Below are 21,388 nucleotides of genomic sequence, written 5' to 3'. Positions count from 1 at the left end.
GTGGATATTTTATTATAATTTTAACCACAAACATTTTAAAATTCTACATACTTTTTCATAATGATAAGTAAATAGTATATCCCTCTCCCATCATTTGTTCTGCAATTGTATCTTTACATTTTAATTCTCCATAAAAAGAAAAAGATGTAGTGCCCTGAATATCTGCCTGTTAGACGATAAGAGGTATAGAAACAGACATTAGACTGATATAGTATAGAACTGGCTGGGAAAGCGTATGATACAAATTCAAGCAATGTATAGGATGTGCTAGTTTCGCTGCCAGGCGTAAGAGAGCTATTTTTAGCAATCTTTTCTTGCCGAGCAGGAGTGGGAGAGCTGTGAATGGTAGAGAGGCACAGAAATCTAGTGACAGAAAAAGAAAGCAAGGAAAAACACTGGAAAATACAAAGCAGCGGATCTGACTCCCTTTCAGGAACACAGCAATCGTTGCTAAAAGCATCCAGATCGCCTGAGAGGTAGGTCCGTATATTTTATTCATAACATGTCTGATGCACCTGATTGGTATTGGTGGTGTAGGCCGAGATGCTCAGTAAGACATTGTTTAATTATAGAAATGCACACCCTGTTTATCTCGTGCATAAGATTATGTGTACGGTATGCAGCAGTGGGGAATGAGCGCTCTGTGTGTGTGACTAGAGCGGCCAGAAGTACGTGCCTGTTTCAGCACCATGGCTGAGAGGACAGCTCAGCATAAGACAAACACTGTAACGCGCGATGTGTTCAGATGTGCAATTATTATATAGACTGCTGCAATGAACTTGGCTTTCCCTTTGCTGTTTATATAATCGCTACAGGTGTAGAAATTGAAATGTTGCCCCATACAAATCAGTATAAACATGGATTCCCCGGGTCATTTCCGTTGTAAATATGTTTCAATATGGTTGGAGATAACATTGACCTCTATGACTTTGTTGCAAAAATCTTGAACCCTGACATCAATACTACACCTATTCCAGCTGACCTCAGTGGTACTAAAAAAATTCTGCACACAAGGCCTGCATCACTAAGTATAGTATTTGAATATGTATTGCATGCTTCTGTACAGGGAACACTGTATTGGCACTATAGTAAAATGCTTTAAGTGTACCCTAGTTTATGTGTCCTAATTAAACTAACACACACCAATTAATCAACCTCAGAAATGCCTAGTTATTGTAGGTTTCAAAACATATACCGTATTTCCCCATGTATAAGACGAACCATTTCCCCCCAAATTTTGGGTCTAAAAAAAGGGGTATCTACAATTAAAAACTTGGCAACAAGAACATTAAGAGCATTGTGCTCTTTTAAGATTCATCGCTAAGGTAGCTAATTTATAAGGGTCCAATTGGTCCAACTACACATTCTGAGCCTACCACCACCCATTGTGTGCACTTTAACAGATCCACCTTATACTTCACTACACATATTCTGGTAACAAGTGTATAATGCAGGGGCAATTGTAGTGGCTAGTTTAAAACTGATTATATTAGGGTTGTTAATATACAAAACAGCTGAATCTTGTGGCAAGTAAATAAGCAGTGCCTAATCTGATATCTGGTGTTAAAAAACTAAGGATCTGAGTCTAATCTGGTGGCTAGCAAGTAAAGTTGATCACAAACTGTTGGTTAGTGTACTTATATTACTACAGTCCTCTGACTGTTGTACAAAAGTGATCTAATCTGGTGGGTGTTATATACAGTGCAGAATGCAGTCTGGTGGTTAGTTTACAGTTAAAACATAATCAAATAATTAGCACACAAAGAGGTGCTGTTGCAAAGAAAAGTGGAGCTAACTGGTGCTATTATGGACTGATTAACTGGTGCTATTATTGACTGATAGTCCCAATTTGGATACAAATTGTTTCAGAAGCATTGTACAATGACTGGTTCCTCTTCCTATCACTTTGCACTCAGTACAGTTGTGATCATGCTAAATTGCACACTCCCATTATTAAGTAAAACCCATTGTATGAAATGTTGGTAATTTTATTATTTAACATTTGTGAATAGCAGAATAACTAACAGTTGTGAGAGACAATATGAGAACTCTTTAAGCTGACCACAGAAAAAGCTACTGCAACATGTTACCAATTAATTGGCACAATATCCAATTTGGCCACTTACATAGTGGCCAAATTGAATGAAATCCAGACATTCAGCCCTTGGGCCAAATCTCTAGGTAACATTCAGCAAGACGGGCCTGTTAATATGGCCTATAGAGGACTGCAAACACAAACTGATAGCATCATCTTCTGACAGCTTTTACAAACATGCCCGAGAATCATCTAAACAATTATAAAAGTGATCTGTTTCCCTGTAAATGTAACCTGAAATGTCCCTGATCCTAACAATAGATCTGCTTTAATAAAAGCAACACTGGTATTTTTCATGACTATATTGAACATATCTATTCAACATTCACTTTCTTGAAAAAATATGTAAATGCCTAGATTCAGTAATTGGTGGAACCCCCATTATCGCTATTCACATCTACCAAACATAATCTGTATAATACCCAATGATCAATTCTACACATTGTGGTGGAATATAGTTTTGCCCATGCCATTTTATTACACTGCTTCAAGTCATTGCTATTATTGGGTTGTGTTACATGAATTTCATGTACTTTATGTTATGCAACAACATTTCAATTGGGATTAGATCATGACTCCCATCATGCTGTTATTATGTTGTTTTCATACACAGAGAGTAACCTGGTTCCTGATACTGAAAAGCAACCCTAAACCCTTATATATTCCCACTACTTGATCTCACAGTTGAAAAGAGATTTTTGATGCCATAGCATGTACTGTTGTCTCCAAACATAGCATTTATCAGTTATACCAAAACATTCCCCTTGACTACAGTGGCAGTGTTCATTTATAGATTTTTGGTGTCCTCATTGGTGTGCTCCTACTCTGGTAAGAGTTGTCCTTATGGTGGATTTATGAATATTAACTTTTATATTTGATTCAGAAAGGACTATAGATCCTAAGTAGATTGTCCGTGGATTCTTGTGAGAACCCTGTGTACTGTATGCCTTATTTCCAAGCAAAAATGTGATTGAAGAAATTTGGCAGGAGAGACACATTAGTGATTTGCTGTTGAGGTCAAAGGAGCCAGCTCTGTGGGTGCTAGAGCACCCTAGTACTTGTGCAGCTGCAGCCACTAATCATGTATATGCACGGCATTTTCAGTCATATGGGTGGGTGTGGGGGTGGGGTAACAATCATTGTATGGTTGAGGTCATTCAGCTCTATGCACTTATACCAGAAGGAAATGTAACTATGGTAGAGACCAGGGGCCTGATTCATTAAGGATCTTAACTTGAGAAACTTCTTATTTCAGTCTCCTGAACAATACCATGTTACAATGCAAGGGGTGCAAATTAGTATTTTGTTTTACACATAAGTTAAATACTGGCTGTTTTTTCATGTAGCACAAGTTGATCCTTAATGAATCAGGCCCCAGTACCTGAGCTACACTTTGGTAGATTCAATGTGGTCTGAAACGTAGGATTATATATGTTATCACAAGCTACCTCACTGAGTATGGAGCCAGGAGTTAAACGCTAGTCAGGTGAATTTTTGTTTCACTTGCACTTAGGATCATTTTTGAGTATTCTAGCACCTTTTATTTGTGATCTATCACATTGTACTATTTTATATAATTTCATTTGGATTTTGAGCATAGATTTTTGCCACAATATAAAACATCAAATAGTGATTCTTGGTTGAGATTCTATAAACACTGCAAAGTGAATGTACATTTTTATAATGTTATGCCCCCAATCTAATGTATTATTCCAGTATTATGATATCCCAGTAAAAGTAACACAAGAGCTCTGGGACCAGCCATGGCCCCACCTCAATAATCACAAAATAGGAGCAAGAATATAAATTGTATAGAAGTCTTGCATAAATGTAAATTATAACTTTTTAAGATAAACTAAGCTCCATTGTGCACAATTTTTCACAGGACAGTTGTTTATGAACAATTTTATTGCCTTTCCGGCAATGCCATATTTGTAATATCTGCCATTGTTCATAGCAAATGCGTTTTATTTTAGGGATTAATAATTACTTAGCTTAAAACATTTTTCAGTGCTTTCGATGCAATTAGATTTAATTAGGAAAGCAATGTAAACGAAAATTTTCAAAACATGTAAAAAGCACTACTCTGATTGAACTCTATGAGGTATATTTATCATGTGGCGGTTCCTTAGAACCGCCAATTCCCAGCGCTTTGAAGTAATTTTCTTCAAATGGCAATTTTATTAAAGACAAAACCAGATGAGCTTTGTCTTTAATAAAAGTACCATTTTAAAAAATTACTTCAAAGTGCCTTAGAGCCGCCGCATAGTAAATATTTGTCATAGAGTTCTATTGGGGGGAATTCAATTCCCCCGAAGTACCGCCGCATTGAACGTATTACCGTAATTACGGTAATATTAACCCGGCTTTCTGAGCTGCGAGCAAAAAGCCGGCATTACAACTACGGTAATAACGGTATTTACGCCCACTATTACCGTCACGGTAATAGCACGCAGGCCACGTTACTTTTTCAAATAGCGCAACCAATTGAATTTCAAACTATGAATCTCATAGAGTGTCTGAATCTCTGACTGTGTACACAAGATCACAGAGTGATTTTCTATATTTTAAATAACCTAAATATCCATGACTTGTTAAACTCTTTTTTTGCTAATGCAGGCAACTGGATGAAATTCAGATGAACCTTGGTAGCAAGGTGGCTTAAAAAGGTTTGTTAAAGTAGTCTTTGTTAATGTTTTAATGAAATATATAACAAACATTAAGGTACATATAATGGTGCTGGATTAGAGTTGGAGTCTATTTTGGCCTGTAAAAATGTAACTTGTGTCTGTAGTGTTGAGCGTATGTTTGAGTTGCTTGATCTTGGAGTGTGTCAGGGATGTTAACATGTAAGTTCAGTACGTAAGGGTGTGGAGACACAGCTCAATCATGTCCCTTTCAGATGAGTCTGCTTTTGACTCACACTCAGCCTTAACTTACACCTTGTAGGGGGTATATCTTTGTGAGTGATCTAGGCCTGGTGAAAAATTCAGTGGTGATGATAGTGATGGTCATATCTTTTCATCGTGTGCATCTACACATTAGATTACAACTTGCATGTATGTTACGATACATGCCACTGAAAACACAGCCGCAAAACCGTAGCTGTATGGACGCCATTTTTATGCATACCAAAAGGCGCAATTTGCATCCATCCCTAAATGAGGACCCAATATATCTATTATATCTATTACTGTTCACATGTAAAAATTGGATTAACAGCACAGCTTCTGGAGACCTTAGCATTGCTGGTTATATCTGTAGTAATGACCTGATGACAAATAGCAGCTTGGAGAGTAAATACTCAAGACAAACAAATATAAGACAACATTTTTCTCTTTCATTTTGTTGTTTTTCTGCCTTTCCCAGTTTTCACTTTAACAAACATAGCAACTTCAAGCATCCCGGAGCAGAGTGTAAATCAGCAATTTGGGGATTAGTCCAGTCTATGTGCCCTGTGCTACAGACAGAAGGAATAGCTTATTAGCACACATATCAAGTCAAAGAATGGAAGCTCAGCAGGGATGTAGTAAAACACCTTCTTACAATTGAACACTTTCATGGTAAACGTGTACTACTGTACAATTATACTGGTTTATTATGCTGATATTAACACCCAAAGGAGATTGTATTTTACACTGCTCTGATGTGTATATTTCCATAATTAAAACTCCTGGCATCTCATTTAAATCATAGGGCATTTCCCATTCTATAAACCTTGTGTAAATGTTTATTACCAATAAATGTCATCAGTTATTTCTTATTTTTTTTCTGAATAGATAAAGACAGAGATATCCATAGTGTTAATTAAAGCCATGAAATCAATGGCATTACATTTTTCTTATTGTTCCAGTTGTTTTCATGGGATATGTATTGCTTCCCAGCTCCTGAACACTCCCACCTGTCAAAAATAGGAATTTCCCAGAAAATAGCACATTTGCATAATATACATAATCAACACCCATCGTGTAGTTGCCTTTCAAATGCGATCAAACATCAATTACATACACAGCATAATATTAAAGAGCCAGGATATCCATGATGTTCAGCCAGCCTCTATAGATAAGCAGCAGCCTGAATATAAAATGTCCTTCTCTGCAGTAAATATATCATATTGTCCATGTACACACTGCAGAACCTCAGCCATAGGGAAACTCAAACCGGATGGGCCCTTTTCCTGGGATTAATCAAATTGTCCCAAAGTTCCTTTGTTCTGTCAGAAGTCGTTTCGCTTGCATTGGTGGTTGATTTTTCAGTTTTATGTATCTAACCTAAAAATGTGTTATCATTTTAAAGACAAATGTTATAATGTTTTTGAAGCCTTAACTTTTATTTTCAAAGTCTTAAGTTGTGTACTTTTATGTTGCACATATAGGCCTCATGTAGAGTTAGAAGCAGGTGCATTTTTTCTTGCATGACATATGCATGCGCATGAAAAATGCATAAATCCTTATGCACACTAGGCGCATCTTACACTTATTACTCTGTACACTTAGGTAGAATGGGGATGAGAAGCGGTGTTTCAACATAGGGCAAGTAAAATAAAGGCGTGTTTGCTTCCATGTTACCTTTGTAGACATCGAGACAGCAACGAGAACACCTGTCAGGAGGCATATCTGTAGCGGGTGCTTGGCACCTGTTTTCTTTGTTGCTTGAAAAGGGTGCCCTCCCTCTTAAAACTGCTACTAGCACTAGCATTCATAGGGGGACAAACAGCATGTCACACATGAAAATGCAGCTACCAGCACTAGATTATGACAGGCTGGGTTGGTGACACTACAGGGTAACCTGCAACATGTGGTCCCCAATGCCATATTGTCAGTCAGACCTAGACTGTTTAGCTCAATAGGAAAATCTGACCTGTTTAAATATGCACCGCCCCTAGGAAAAGCAACCCAGTGCTGAGAGCACTAGGATTCTTCCCACACTCCAGGAACAGTGGGTGTGGGGTAATAAAGAGTTAAATGATATAAACTTTTTTTGCTTGTGCAGTGCTTATCCCAGCAAGCCCTATAAGTCCTAAACTGCTAATGTATGCTGGCATTTGTAGAACTACAAGCTGCTAGGAATTGTGGAGCACCTCTAAAAATACACTGAAATAAGCACACACACACACACACACACACACCATTACAAAGTCCTTTATTTTAAAAAAAAGACTCCCACACACAGATCCTCGTTTGCCCATTTATTGCTCACCTAAATCGTTGCGGGGATCCTTTTCTTCCTTCCAGCTTTCAAACATATGGGATGCAAAAAACATATACAACAACAAACTGCTCCTTGCAAATCTTTTAAAGTGAATGGCAGGCTAAGCAGCCTATCAATTCTATTGATTACAGAGTGGCTTCATTCCCATTGGTCTGAACATGAAAAAGTCACTCTGTATTGGATAGTAGTGGTTATTGGGTCTCACCACTAAACACAGTAATCTACATTGATACAAAGTAGTACATTGTTAACCAATACAGAGAGGCTTTCCCACGCTATGGTTAGTAACACCAGTATGCCAAGTGTGGCCAGTACAGCCTATATCCACACAATACCTAGAATTGTGCAGAAGGAAAGGGGTACCATTCTTCTCAATAGAAGCCATATTAATGAATGGTTGATAATGGTGGAAAACAATGTCTTACGCGTTATTCCATAATATCGCATAAATGTTCAATTGGATTCAGATCTGGTGACAGAGAAGGTCATGATATATGGATAGCATTAGTGTCATGCTCTTAAAATCATTGGGCAAATTTTCATGCTGTCGATGGCGGCATTGTCATCCTGGGAGACACACTTCACATAAGAATAAAAGTCCTACAACATGGAGTGAAGATGATTAAGATGATTACTCAGTACCATTAATGAATGACTGCACCTAAACCATGTTAGAAAAATGCAAAAATGCATATTTAAACAAACACTTGTGTCGTGCGGAGAGTTCTCCAGTGTTAGTGGTGCCAGCCTCAGTTTTTGCTAGTATCAGCCTAGGTTGGCAGCCCTAGCGTGAAGCTGTTTGGGTGGGACATACTGTTTGTTTGTTTTTAATATACTTACAAGTTATTTATTTCGTTTTTATGTAGTGCGAATTGTATTGCCAGAAGAGGTGCGACTGTTTGATTGTTTATTTATTATTTTATTATGTAGTGCCGGGCGGCAGTAGTAGTGCCAGCATTGCCACTTTGAATTTAATATTTTCTGTCGACATTGTGACTGTCACAATTTCAACATTTTAACTGTAACAACATAATGATCATGATGTCTTTCTGAATGTTGACAATTTAACTGTGTTGACATTCAGACAACATTGTGTCGCCATTCAGAATGGCAACATTTTCATTGTCGACATTTCTTTACATCCTATTAGTCGAGCGTAAGTGAAGTAATTTTTTTTATTCATTATCCTCCTGTTACTAATATGTGAGTTGGTAGAAATCTTTCAAACTGCAGAATACTACAATCTCACCCATGACATCCATTCTACCGGCCACTATTATTAGCTTACCTGCAATACCCATGCCATGCATTCAAATCCTCTATGCATATTATAATGGAAACAAAATTTCTAATTAGGAAAATTTCATTACTCAAAACTGTGTAGTTTCATGGGTCTGCGGGTCAGGTTGATGAGCATACATTCAATTAATTAAGACATTAATTATATTCCAGAGAGATATATGGGGCCTTATGGCACTGTTTGTTTAATTCATTGTTTTACATTTTTTGTGTATTCACATTTACATTTGTATTTCACTAGATGAAGGGTGTGGTTTATGCCTTTATGGTCTCCCCTCCCAAGTCTTGGTCTAGGCAGTGTGGCCATTAGTTTCCCAGCTCCTTAAAGCCATTGCAGGCTTACTCTTCTATGGGAAACCAAGGACTAGCGCCAGATGATGATTTGATTAAATAAAAAAGTAAAGGGTTCTGACCTTGCATCAAAGAAAGCCTTGAAAAATCCTTTCTCTTAAGGGGCCTTATGGCTCAAGAGGATCAGGAGTAAAGGACCATTGATGGGGATTGCCCCCATCGGTGAAAAGATTAGTCTCATTTCGGCGTCGATGGCTTCCCCATGCAAGGAATGTAGAAGCCTATGTAACAAGCACTACAGCAGTACAGGTACCACCACAATCCTTCTTCTGTTATCACCATCATAGCATGTGATGGCAGAAGAAAATTAATGAAAAATGGTTTATTATTGCAATAAAGCATTTTTCCCATCAGAATTCTTTTAAAAATATTTTTTATTTTTTGATATTTTTCTTCTATTTTTAATTTTTTTTTACAAAGTATTTCCATGGAGTGGAACGGAAAGTCCAAGTCCAGGCTTTCTGTTGAATTATAGGACGAAGTCCTATCTCTGTCGAAAACAATTGTGTTCACCAAAGATAGGGCGCTAGGCCCTTTAATAGCTAAAGCCTGGTCTAGGTTGAAGTTTCACTGTCAAACAACATAGGTTTCTACTTACTGTTTTATTGATAATATATAAGTTCTGCCCCCTCACATCTTTGTAAATAACACTTTTTTTGACATCTACATGGCTGCATAGGAAACATACAAAACAGTGTTTTTCTGTCTTTTTTGTGACATATTCAGTTATACATTGCAGTTACTTTCTTATGGAGTCATTTACCTGTTCTTCCATTTTTTCTTTATTTCCCTACTTTCCTGTGTCCATAGTTCACTGCCTAAATAACATAATCCTATTTACTGTGTGTAGTAATAAAAGCTTTAATGTATTTTGTACTTTTTCTGCAGCTTGTAGAGTAAACGTTGCATTCACAAGCTAACTTTTGCGCTTCTTTCTGGAATCAAAAACTCTTTCTCGTTCCTTTCTATAACTGTAATTAGTAATACTTTTGCAGCATCAATCAAGAAAAACTTTATGTTAATTGGATGACAATTAATACATGTTTTTGTTATTTCTGTCTACATTATGGGTTTTTTTCAACAGTTTAAAGAAAAAACTCCTCCTAAAGCTGAATATGTTGTTTTTCGTTGAGTTAACTGTACTAGTTAAAAGATAAAATACAGATATTTAATTACATGTTCTGTGTCATGCTGTTTTAACTTTTCTAAACACTAGAAAATTATTTAAACATATATTGATTTCATGACCACTCCTTTAAAAAGAATGGGGTTAAACCACTTTGTAAACTAATTCTGATTAGCTTACAGGGTTGAAAAAAAAGCATCATTGCCAGTCATTAATTAGAGGACCAAAATGAGATCACAGTTCCTGTAGAGCTTTGTGTAATTCTCAGTCCTGTATCATGTAATTACATCACCTTTAGCCTCATTTATTTCACTAACAGTTTCAAGTTGCAGAACATAATACAGTTTCAATTGTTATTTAGAAGTAGCTGTATTTTTGCTAAGTAGCCGACAGCATTTCAGATCCATTTTTGTAAAGCTTTAATGTAAAAAGCTTTATTGGGATAATGGCAGCAAAACAAATTGGAGAATTGTGAGAATACGGTGTTAATTGCCATGGCACCTGACCAAAACACAAAGCTGCTAGCGACCAGTAATGTAAATCCAGACTACCAGGCAACACAAAGGCTAGAGTCATAAAACAACAATGTCAAAGCTTTAATACATAGATCTCATTTTGACTGTCCAAATCTTACTACTGCAGCTGACCTTCTATATTCTGCACACTTTCTTTTGTTTCATAAAGCAATCCGCCAAGAGACCCTCTAATTGTCCACAGCTCCAACTCACACATTTGGCTGCAGATGGTGACAGCCGGTTCAGCAGGTAATGAAGCATCAATCCATAAATTGTTTGCCAAGCTGCTCAGCTAAACTGTTTCTGCCACCTTCATTTTCATAGACACCAGGGGGTAAAATTATCAAGCTGCGGGTTTGAAAAAGTGGAGATGTTGCCTATAGCAACCAATCAGATTCTAGATATCAATTATTTAATACATTCTACAAAATGACAGCTAGAATTTGATTGGTTGCTATAGGTAACATCTCCACTTTTTCGAACCCGCAGCTTGATAAATTTACCCCCAGGTGAGAGGGGTATGGTATAGGAAAGATGTTGCTTGCAGTCACTCTTATGGCGGTGGGCACATTTTGGGACAACAGTGAAGTCAGCAAGTGGTAACAATAAATTGATGTATAATCCCTCCAGCATAAGAAAGTGGAATGTTTATCACATCATTGGGATTCTTTTCTCCTGTTTATAGAAATAGAATTGTAACATCAAATAAGCCTCCTGGAACTACAGTGAGCTGAGTTTGTGTAAAGATGTCTAGCGGATATGCAGTATAAAATGTGAAGGCAGACATTATGGGAATTGGCAGCAATAAAAAATGTATTAGTATGGCCAAGGATAATGCTAACTACTTGTCACTTCAATGTAATGAGGAAGAATAAAATGAAATTTTGTACATTTTATTACTATATTTTGAAACTTGCAATACATGCACATATTATATATTATCATCCTGTGAAAAAATATTTATTGAAATACATTACCAAAAAAAATCTATCTTTGCCAAATAGAGATAAGAAGACATGCAGGGCTTGATATAGAGCTGTACACAAGTCCAACTTCAGGCTGCAAACATGTGCATAGTAAAACAAAGCATAAATATAAGCTAAATACATGTGGCACTTGTGCCCAATAGGCCTGGAGAGGTGGATCGGAGAAATGCAAACACAAGCTATTTACAGTGAGGGAATACACGCATGACAGTAACATGACTCCTGGGAGTAAATGTATTAAGCTCAGATTTCCGCAAGTTGCCGTAAATCGGCGACTTTGCAGGGGAAATTTAATGCGGCGATGGCTTGTAAAGGCAAGTGTAATACATTTACCCCCTGGAGTTGTTGACTATTTAGAGTAGGCCACAAGTCCAGATACACCTATATCTGTTGCAGATCCCTTTGGCGTGGTGTAAAGGTAAGTGCTGATGATGATGATCAACACATATCTTTTCTGTTGTAAAAATAGATTAAATATATAAATCATTTTGTTTTTAGAAAGTGTCCCTTCAAAAAAAGAATAACCAGCACCAGTGTTTATAGCCTGGACTGATTACCAGTAATTTGAAGTGGAGTGGAGGGGTTAAGAGCATGGGGTCCCCCCACGAATGCAGCAACCAGCATCATGTAATGTTAGGCTGGACTGGTCACACTATATTAGGGAGACCCAAAGCATTGGGTTCCTCTGTCATAATGTGCATCAGCACCAATCTGGACAACAGGGACATAGGGGAATCATGTCTGCCTAAAATATACACCCTTCCTGCTAGCTCAAACCAGCCCCATGCTGCATAGCACTGGGGCTCTTCTGGAAGCCGTGGCTGGTGGTTGTTAGGGTACTAGTTAAAATCGTTATGAAGTCCCAGCAAGAGCTGGCAGCCAAAAACTGCTTGAGCATGCTGACACTTATATATCTACAAGTGCAAGCAAGACCTGGCAGCCAGTGCTCACTGAAACATTTAGTTCCACAAATCTACATTATAGTGAAGAAACATAAAGACATATACATTTTTTTATGTATTTTCGTGCAAGCATAATAATGACTACTGCACAATGAACAATCCAATCCACAGGATAACCACTTTTTAATACAAAGCCCAAGGGCTAGATTTACTAAGCTGCGGGTTTGAAAAAGTGGGGATGTTGCCCATAGCAACCAATCAGATTCTAGCTGTCATTTTGTAGAAGGTACTAAATAAATGACAGCTAGAATCTGATTGGTTGCTATAGGCAACATCCCCACTTTTTCAAACCCGCAGCTTAGTAAATCTAGCCCCAAGTCTTGTTCTTGTGATCATAATACAGTATATGACCACTGTACAATGCAGTCAAAACAGAGCCCTATTCTGGGGTCACTATACATGACAGAGACCCATTCTGGCAACCATGTGTATGCAATCATTGGCTTAATACAATGTATGGAAACCAATATAATACAGTTGATCTGCCTACTCACAAAGTGACTCGAAGTTTTCACCAGATTTAGGGCTTGTCCCTATTTACCAAAGTTCCCAGCCAATGAAGACTATTGCCGGGTATCACCTGTGGTAGCCTTGCTGGGTGTCTCTGATGAAATTTCCCCATACATGATTTATTATAACAATATAGCACCGATTTGTTTTTAAATAAAATTATTGTTTTTTTAATTTTTTCATTATAAAAAAAGCAAAAAAAACGACTTAATTTCATTTAATTTTATTTTTACGAAACTGCTCAGATGGATCCTGGACTGCCCTGACGAGCAATAAGACTCCTCTTACCCCTGCCAGCCAGTATAGCCAGGAAACAGAGTATTGCTCAGCTGCCCCAAAGAAATTTTATTTTATTGTGGTAAGCAGCAATAGAAAATCAGTGTTACCCCCCCTGCATAATAAATAGGCCCCTAGATCTACAGCGATGGGCAAAAATTGTGAGAATGACACAAATATTATTTTTCACAAAGTCTGCTGCATCAGTTTTTATGATGGCAATTTTCATATACTCAAGAATGTCATGAAGAGTGATCAGATAAATTGCAATTAATTTTAAAGTCCCTCTTTGCTATGACAACGAACTTTATCCCAAAAACAACATTTTCACTGCATTTTAGCCCTGCCACAAAAGGACCAGTTGACATCAGGTGGGGGATTCTCTTGTTAACACAGAGTATTGACGAGGACAAGGCTGGAGATCATTCTGTCAGCTGTTTGAGTTAGAATAACAGACTGGAAGCTTTAAAAGGAGGGTGGTGCTTGAAATCATTGTTCTTCTACTGTTAACCATGGTTTTTTGCAAGGAAACACATACAGTCATCATTGCTTTGCACAAAAAGGGCTTCACAGGTAAAGATATTGCTGCTAGTAAGACCTAAATCAACCATTTATCGGATCATCAAGAACTTCAAGGAGAGTGGTTCAATAGTTGTGAAGAAAACTTCAGGGTAAACTTAATGAAAAGCCTTTGACACTTATGAAATGCTTGTAATTTTACTTCAGTATACCATAGCAACATCTGACAAAAGGGTCTAAAAACACTGAAGCAGCAAACTTTGTGAAAACCAGTATGTGTCATTCTCAAAAATTTTGGCCATGACTGTATATATGCTTTGAACAATTGCTGTTGAGCAAGATCAATTATTAGAAATTGTGTTTTTTGTACAGGGCTTATTACAGAATTCTGTAACATTCTATAGAAATAATTAACCATTAGAGAGTAATAGACTATGCAAGAAATGTATCATTAACAGTTTAAAGAACATAGAGTTCCCAAATGCATAGTAGGTAACAGTGGTTTTGTTGGTTCCTCTTTATAGAAACTTTACATTAGTTTTTTCGCATACTGGTCTAAGAAAGAGACATTAGGTGTCTTTTAAACTTTGATTTCACACTACCACCACCACCCAGTATTCAGATCCTACACAACTGGCAGTAATACTATTTAAGGTGATCGCACACCATGGGTCTGATTTAAAGTTGAATGCAAGTTCAAGTGCAGCGTGTAAAAAAGTATCAAGCTGCAGAGAAGCTTGAACAATGAACCAAGGCAATATACAGAATAAATAAGGTGAGGTCAAATATAGTACAATAAAAGATTTCATGCACAGCAGAACACTTGACAAAGAATATGAGGTTTTCAAGATAACCTTTGTATAATTATTTGTAACTTTCGCCAATATTTTTTGTAAATGTTACTACTATTCAATAAAGAACACATGTCAGAACCAAAATGGTTTACAGAATTCTGGATTTGGCAAAATCCAAGATGACACAATAAGTTGAACTTCCTTTCTATATGCCAAAGATAACCAGATGCCTTTAACCATGTACCCATACCGCTAAGCAGCATGTCAGTGCAGAACATTTCCATTGCCCAATATTGCCTTTTTTAACCATGCATAAATTGGTTTGTGACCCCTAAGTGTTTTTTTTATGATCCATATGCACAGATGACTTGCACAATCACATTTCAATTACAACATCTTCCCCTATTAAGTATTAACTTTTTCTTTTTTAAAATAATGTTGGCGGTATGTGTTATATAATGTATAACAGTAGGGGTTATTTGAATTTAAACATTTTAAAAGCATTGCTTTATTTAAATGCATTGGTTTATTATAAAATATAAAATTGAAAGCTTTATTAGCATTGATTTATCACAACCACCTCTAGCCAGCTACAAACATTATGTTTGTATAATATTGGAAATACTTTCACATATGTTGAATTTACACCACTAGTAGTTCAAAATAAAGTTTGCAGATCTGCCTATTATTTAGGATATATTATATTCATTATGGAATTACTGGTCCAACTAGGTTTGCCAATTGTCAAATAATTACTCATTGTTTAATTAGCTCTATTTTGTTGCATTCATCCATGCAAGAGTCCATAGACATAACAGTGGAAAAATAAATATATGTAGGCAGTGGTCGAAGTGGAAATTTAGAGGTGGTGAAAATATGAGTGAATCGAATTTGACAATTTTATAATTAAAACAGTAGGAGAAGTGGCGTTGTGGCATACCATCGTATACCAGCCCATTTTGACCACTGCATGAAGCAAGCTGTTTTCCTTTCCATGGCAAGATTGGCAAAATATGCTTCCTCAGCCATGAGCCATTTACTGGTTTGACCATTACTATTCACACACTAACGTGTAGACAATGTACTGGTACAGTATCTTGTCCCACACAGTGTAGTGACCCTGTATTCATCCCATTCCTGTGACCAGTCTCCCATTCCTGTGACTAGTGTAGACACTATTCTCTGATGGCAAATATATTAAACAGAGCCAAGTTCCTCTTAGCTACTTTTTATTATGGAGTCCATATCCCTGGGGCCAAGTGTCTAATATACTAAGTGTATAGTACCATCCCCAATGTCCATTTCCTGGTGACCCGGTGTATAATGTACAGCCATTCTTTGGTAGCAGGGTATGCAAAAAGCAATTATTAAGCACTTCTGTGGGGTCAACTGTAGCCTCATATTATTCACAACACTCTGAGAAGGAATCCTTTTTTCTTTTCGTTTTACTTGGCTTTTGGAACAGGAGCCAAACCATTATTATGAACACAATATAAAATCATATATAGCCTTGGAACTTGCACACTTGGGGATATATTTACTAAACTGCGAGTTTGAAACGTTGCCTATAGTAACCAATCAGATTCTAGCTATCATTTAGTAGAATATACTTTATAAGTGACAGTTAGAATCTGATTAGTTGTTTTAGACAACATCTCCGCTTTTTCAAACTCGCAGTTTAGTAAATATGCCCCTTATTGTGTTAGTGGATGTGGTGTCATCTTTATCTCCTGGTGCTATGTCTCATCCTGAATCTTATTTAGAGTCCTCAGGGTAGCTGGATCTTCTTCCTCTACTAGGGTTTGACTTGGGAAAGCCCTACCTAGCTCTTTACACATTTATACAGTGAGAAAAACCATACAGAGACCGGTTGAAAATCCATCTGGTATATTTATTAGCCAAGTGCATAAGAGAAAGTTGGCAGAATGGTTTAGGAAAGGACATAACATTAAATAGCTGATGGAACCTATAATTGTATCACTGAAACAAGTCAAAGCTCTCTAAACAAGTTTTCAGCTTTATACAAGCAGCAAAACACATTATAATAGTAAACACTTGACATTATTACAGAACAATATTCTGAATAAGTACCTTGATTAACATGCATATGGATCTCTACATTGCTGGAACAAGGCCTATCAAGCACACACATACTGTATGTACAAGTGCTAAATTACACTCAGCAGTTAAACCTCGTACATCTGTCACATTGGCTTATACTCACAGTAATGTGCCTCACACTAACTACGATGACACAAGTAATACAATACATATAACATCAATTTAGTAGTGAGCTAACAAATTATGGTAACGGTGGTACAATTAATATGTTAGTGACGTGAGCGGCTGATGGAGAAAGCACAATAGTCACATAGTTCCTTGCACTTTTTCAGGGGATGCAGTTCCGTGCACAGAGTATGTAACTTGCACAGAGTAACCAAATACTCTGTACAGGTAAAGTCTCAAGCAGTGAAGGTCAATTTCAAAATGTGTAGCTTGAAGTGGGTTTAGGACAAATCCCTATTCAGTACAGGAAATGGAATATTGGTCAATAATTCTCAGTCTGGTGGGAATTGTATGCTAGCTCCCAACACCACCCTGTCTGAGTTAGCAAGATGTCTCAAGTGGCAATAGCAATAGACAAAATTACTCACAGTCGCAGGATCTTGATTACTAGTATATTCACAATCCTGGTCACCTGGACATCTAGACATGCTCTGAATACTGGACCTTGTGAATGCATAGTTGTCTCTCAGTCCATTTTGGACTTTGGTTCTATTCTGGACTCTGGATCAGTTTTAGACTCTGGAGGCTCAGTTATCTTTAGATACATTCTGTACTCAGTGACAAGCATACTTGGGGATTTATTACAAAGTCTGGGGACAGCCATTAATGCCCCAGATGTCCAATCCTTGCCTACCCTTGCAAACCGACTCCCATGCCACGATAAGTGGTGGGAGTTACACATAATAAAACAATATAAAGACGAAGTGGATTGGATGTCACTGCATCCAACTCAACTATGCTCAATGAAGCACGGGTTGTCAGCAACCACTTGGACAAACCAGCCACTCACGTGGTCTTCATTATAGAATCACTGCCACCACCAGACTGCCTCACGTCTGGAACTCTCACATGGGCAATGTGTACCTCTTTCATGATTGCTCTGATTTTCACCTTCTACACTATTTACTTTGGATACAAAGAGTGCTGATGGAGATTGCTGATCTCAACACAGGACTGCCATGAGTAGTTATATTTTGTGCTTTATTGTGTTGATCACAGGAACAGATATGGGACAGGTGACTCAAATGAACAAGCAGGATCTTAATGGTAGCTGTTCCTATCAGTGCATATATACACCAATGAAAATAATGAGTGTATATGTTATACAATTTACATGGGCTTCTAGACCTTCTTTTATACCCTTTTTTGCACAGATTTTGGAGAGGGTAAACAAACTATTGGCCCCATAGCCAATTCAGTTATTGTTATTATTCACTTATCTATTCATGAGGGTTGGCCTGGTCATGTTACATTTACTGAAGTGAAATGGGGTGCATCTTTAACTCTGTACATGTGCACTCAGCTACCAGGAGCTTAGCCACTTCTTGGCACTGGAGGCCTATAAGTCTGGGCTCTGGGATCTAATATCTAAGGGCATGATTCATTAAGGAACGTAAATGCTGATACGTGCTGTATTTTGTGTTAAACTGCACTGCACATGCTCAGAAAGAAACTATACGCCAGTGAACGCAAGTGTATGTAATTCATTGTTCAGCCACGTCCGTCAGCCTACGATTTCATGGGTGGAACGGGGAAGGGGAAACTGTAGACTGTATTATTAGGTCAACAATAATATCCATAACCCTAACCCCATCACTAACCCTAACCCGATCTCTAACCTTATTCCTAATCCTAACCATATAATACTGACTACATTTGAATTGTAGACCTAATAATACTGTAGACCTAATAATACTTTTGACATCTGAATTGTCGACCTAATGTTGTCGTCTTTCTGAATGTTGACCAAATTAAGGGTCTAGCTGTTGACTGCATGTTCCTGATTTACGGACATTTTGAACACACAATATATTCGTTTTGCGTTCCTTGATGAATCAGGCCCTAAATGTTTAGCTCACCCTTTTTTTCCAGGAATTTGTCACTGGGGTCTAACACTACCTCCAAACCAAGAAGTTTTGGGACTAGACTGTTTAGACTACCAGGAAGCAACTCTCTTTCTGGGAACCCTTCCAGAGCTGGTGGCAGGGTTTTTTGCACTGCCATCATCAAATCACTTTTCTTGGAGACTAAAGGTGCAGCAACAGCTGAACTACAATATGTCTCTCTAGGCCACCAGACAAAGGGATCTCTAGTATTGCCTCTCCGGTCGCCAGACTTGGGACGGAAGGAGTGAGCTGAACTGGGTCACAATAATGGCCCCACTAGTGATACATTTTTAAGGATACAATTTCACATAATTTTTTTAAAATATACTGTACCTATACAAGGTTCTGTGCCTAAATATAACTTAATAATTCCCACAGTATGGGGGAAGAGGACTCAACAAGAGAGTGTGACTTGCAAACTGTAGGACAGTATCCTTCTATGCATATTTCTTTAAAAGAAACAGCAGGATTCACATGTTTCCATATTACAAAGGGCTCCTATGCAGAACAAAATTAAATCTGCATTACTATCTAAAATGCTCATTCCTATCCCCAGAGGGCCCCCCGCCCTCCCCCCCTCCCCCCCTCCTCGGGGATGCTCAATGCAGCTATTTTTTCCAGTGCTCTGAGAGTAGACTCAAAGTCTTGTCCCAAAACCAGGGAGGTGAAGTGCTGTTTATGAGGGGTGGGGGGTGGTGTGTGACAGACACATTCTACTTCCACAGCTATTTTAAAGCGCAGAAAATGACTGCATAGAGCTGCCTCCAGGGCTCCAGGTAAGGAAAGAAGCATTTTTGTAGATTTAACTAATAAGCAGCTAAGCAGCTTCAGACTTCAGTAGAGCAAAATATAACCCGACCAAGGTGTTCAGTTAATACAATTAAATAGGCATTGTTACAGTTAAATGTATTTAGGTCATTGTGTTATTAGTAGAGGATGTTCTAGTAAGAATGACCCATATTGACTATAAAGCTCAAGCGCCAAATTCATGTAATTTATCTGCTTATGTTGCAGCTACATTTTCTTTTACAGAAACACTTGTGTTTAATCATTTTTATTGGTGCCTTACACAATTTCCCAACTCATGTAATATGTGTCTGGAATGTAATGCGCACAAACATCTGTATAATTAAAAAAGAAAGTAAAGTCATATAGTTTAAACTGTTATGAATGCATGTATGTATGATTAAAACCCTTAATTTTTAAGTGTACCTGAAATGAAATAAATAATTTTGTTGCAACTTTTACCTGATTTAATGGTAATTATTTTAACCCCTTTTTCATCAGGCAAAAACTACCTTGTAAACAGGGTCGAAGGAAGCCCTGGGGAAGCCTTAGTCAGCACCCCCCCTCCCATGTTACTGCTGTTAAAGGATTGGCCCTTTAACAGCAGTAATAATACTGTTGCTTTCACGAGTGACGTCATTCTTGGTAGCGGATACTCGGTCTGTGTAATTTCTGACAGGTCAGTTTTTTCTACAGTCGTCCCGCTGAGGATGTCGGGAATGCTCGGTTTGGGATGATGCTGGAGGGGTACGTAAAGTCGGTGTGGTGGTAGTCGGAAAAAACGACTACCACCAGTTTGTTTAATGGCAGTGTCAGCCCAGTACATACTACTCATATCTGAACTGGGGAAAAAGGAGAGCCTACACAGTTTTTTGAGCTCACATATCTATTTTTGTACAAATGGCTTGTTTACAGAGAGAAGCACATGGATTAGTAGGCCAAGTTGGCATCAAGTATTGGGTGGGGGGATGCAAAATGTAGCATCTTCTGATGGGATTAACTGGGTGGATCAAGGTATTCTTTGTTGAACATCAGCTGGGCACACTTATGCAGGGTCAGACTGGCCCACCAGTGTACTGGGAAATTCCTGGTGGGCCTCACTGCCCAAGGCTCCCATGCTCTAGGCTAGAGGACAGGGACTCAGACTGCACTGCTCCCTGCGTGTGTTCCTTTAACACAGAATACGACAGCGTCATGACGTCATTAAGTCACATCTATGACGCTGCTAGTGTTGAGTGACCTGGAGGATGCAGGAAGCCTACCAAAGCCTGCGGAAGAAGAAGCAAAGAGGAGCTCCAAGGTAAGTTAATGAGAGGGGGGGGAGTTTGTGTAGAACAGCAGAGTGTAGATAATAGGAGGTGGTTGGGGGGGGCACATTAGTGAGGTCAATCCACATGATACTGCCAGTAGCAATTTAGCTACAAATGGAAAAACGATCTGTGGCAAATAGTTTTTGGGAGACTTGCAGCTACATACATCTGTATTATTCCATCTGATTGCTGTGTTTTACCAGAGAGACTTTGTGGCTGCATATACAGTATATAATACAACTCTGTTTAAAATTCTAAGCAAATGTTTAACTTCTGTTTTAGTATATATTGAACTGCACATTTATCAGACAATTTGAATCTGTAAGCAGCAGTCCGTATAATGTTTGCAGATAAGTTCTTCTCTATGTTATAAGCATGATTTAATTTACAGCAATACTATATGCATTTGTGTAAATAAATATAAATACTGAAATCACATATTATTATTATTATTATTATTATTAATTTTTATTTAT

General features: G+C 37.9%; 1 protein-coding gene across 2 annotated transcripts in view; it reads left to right on the top strand.

Annotated features, from left to right (window-relative positions):
- The first annotated feature begins 249 nt into the window (after positions 1-249).
- CPLX2 (complexin 2) overlaps positions 250-21,388 on the top strand; it is a 93,089-nt gene continuing 71,950 nt past the window's right edge. The window contains exon 1 of one of the 2 annotated variants that reach the window (XM_075209202.1): positions 250-476. The gene's annotated coding sequence lies outside the window, so the exon portion shown is untranslated. Of the gene's footprint in view, positions 481-21,388 lie in introns of both variants that reach the window. The other variant, XM_075209204.1, reaches the window with a different exon arrangement.

Source organism: Mixophyes fleayi, chromosome 4 (genome assembly GCF_038048845.1).
Source record: "Mixophyes fleayi isolate aMixFle1 chromosome 4, aMixFle1.hap1, whole genome shotgun sequence".
Lineage (NCBI taxonomy): Eukaryota > Metazoa > Chordata > Amphibia > Anura > Limnodynastidae > Mixophyes > Mixophyes fleayi.
The sequence above is the reverse complement of the archived record's forward strand: the minus strand, read 5'-3'. Positions and strand labels throughout refer to the sequence as shown.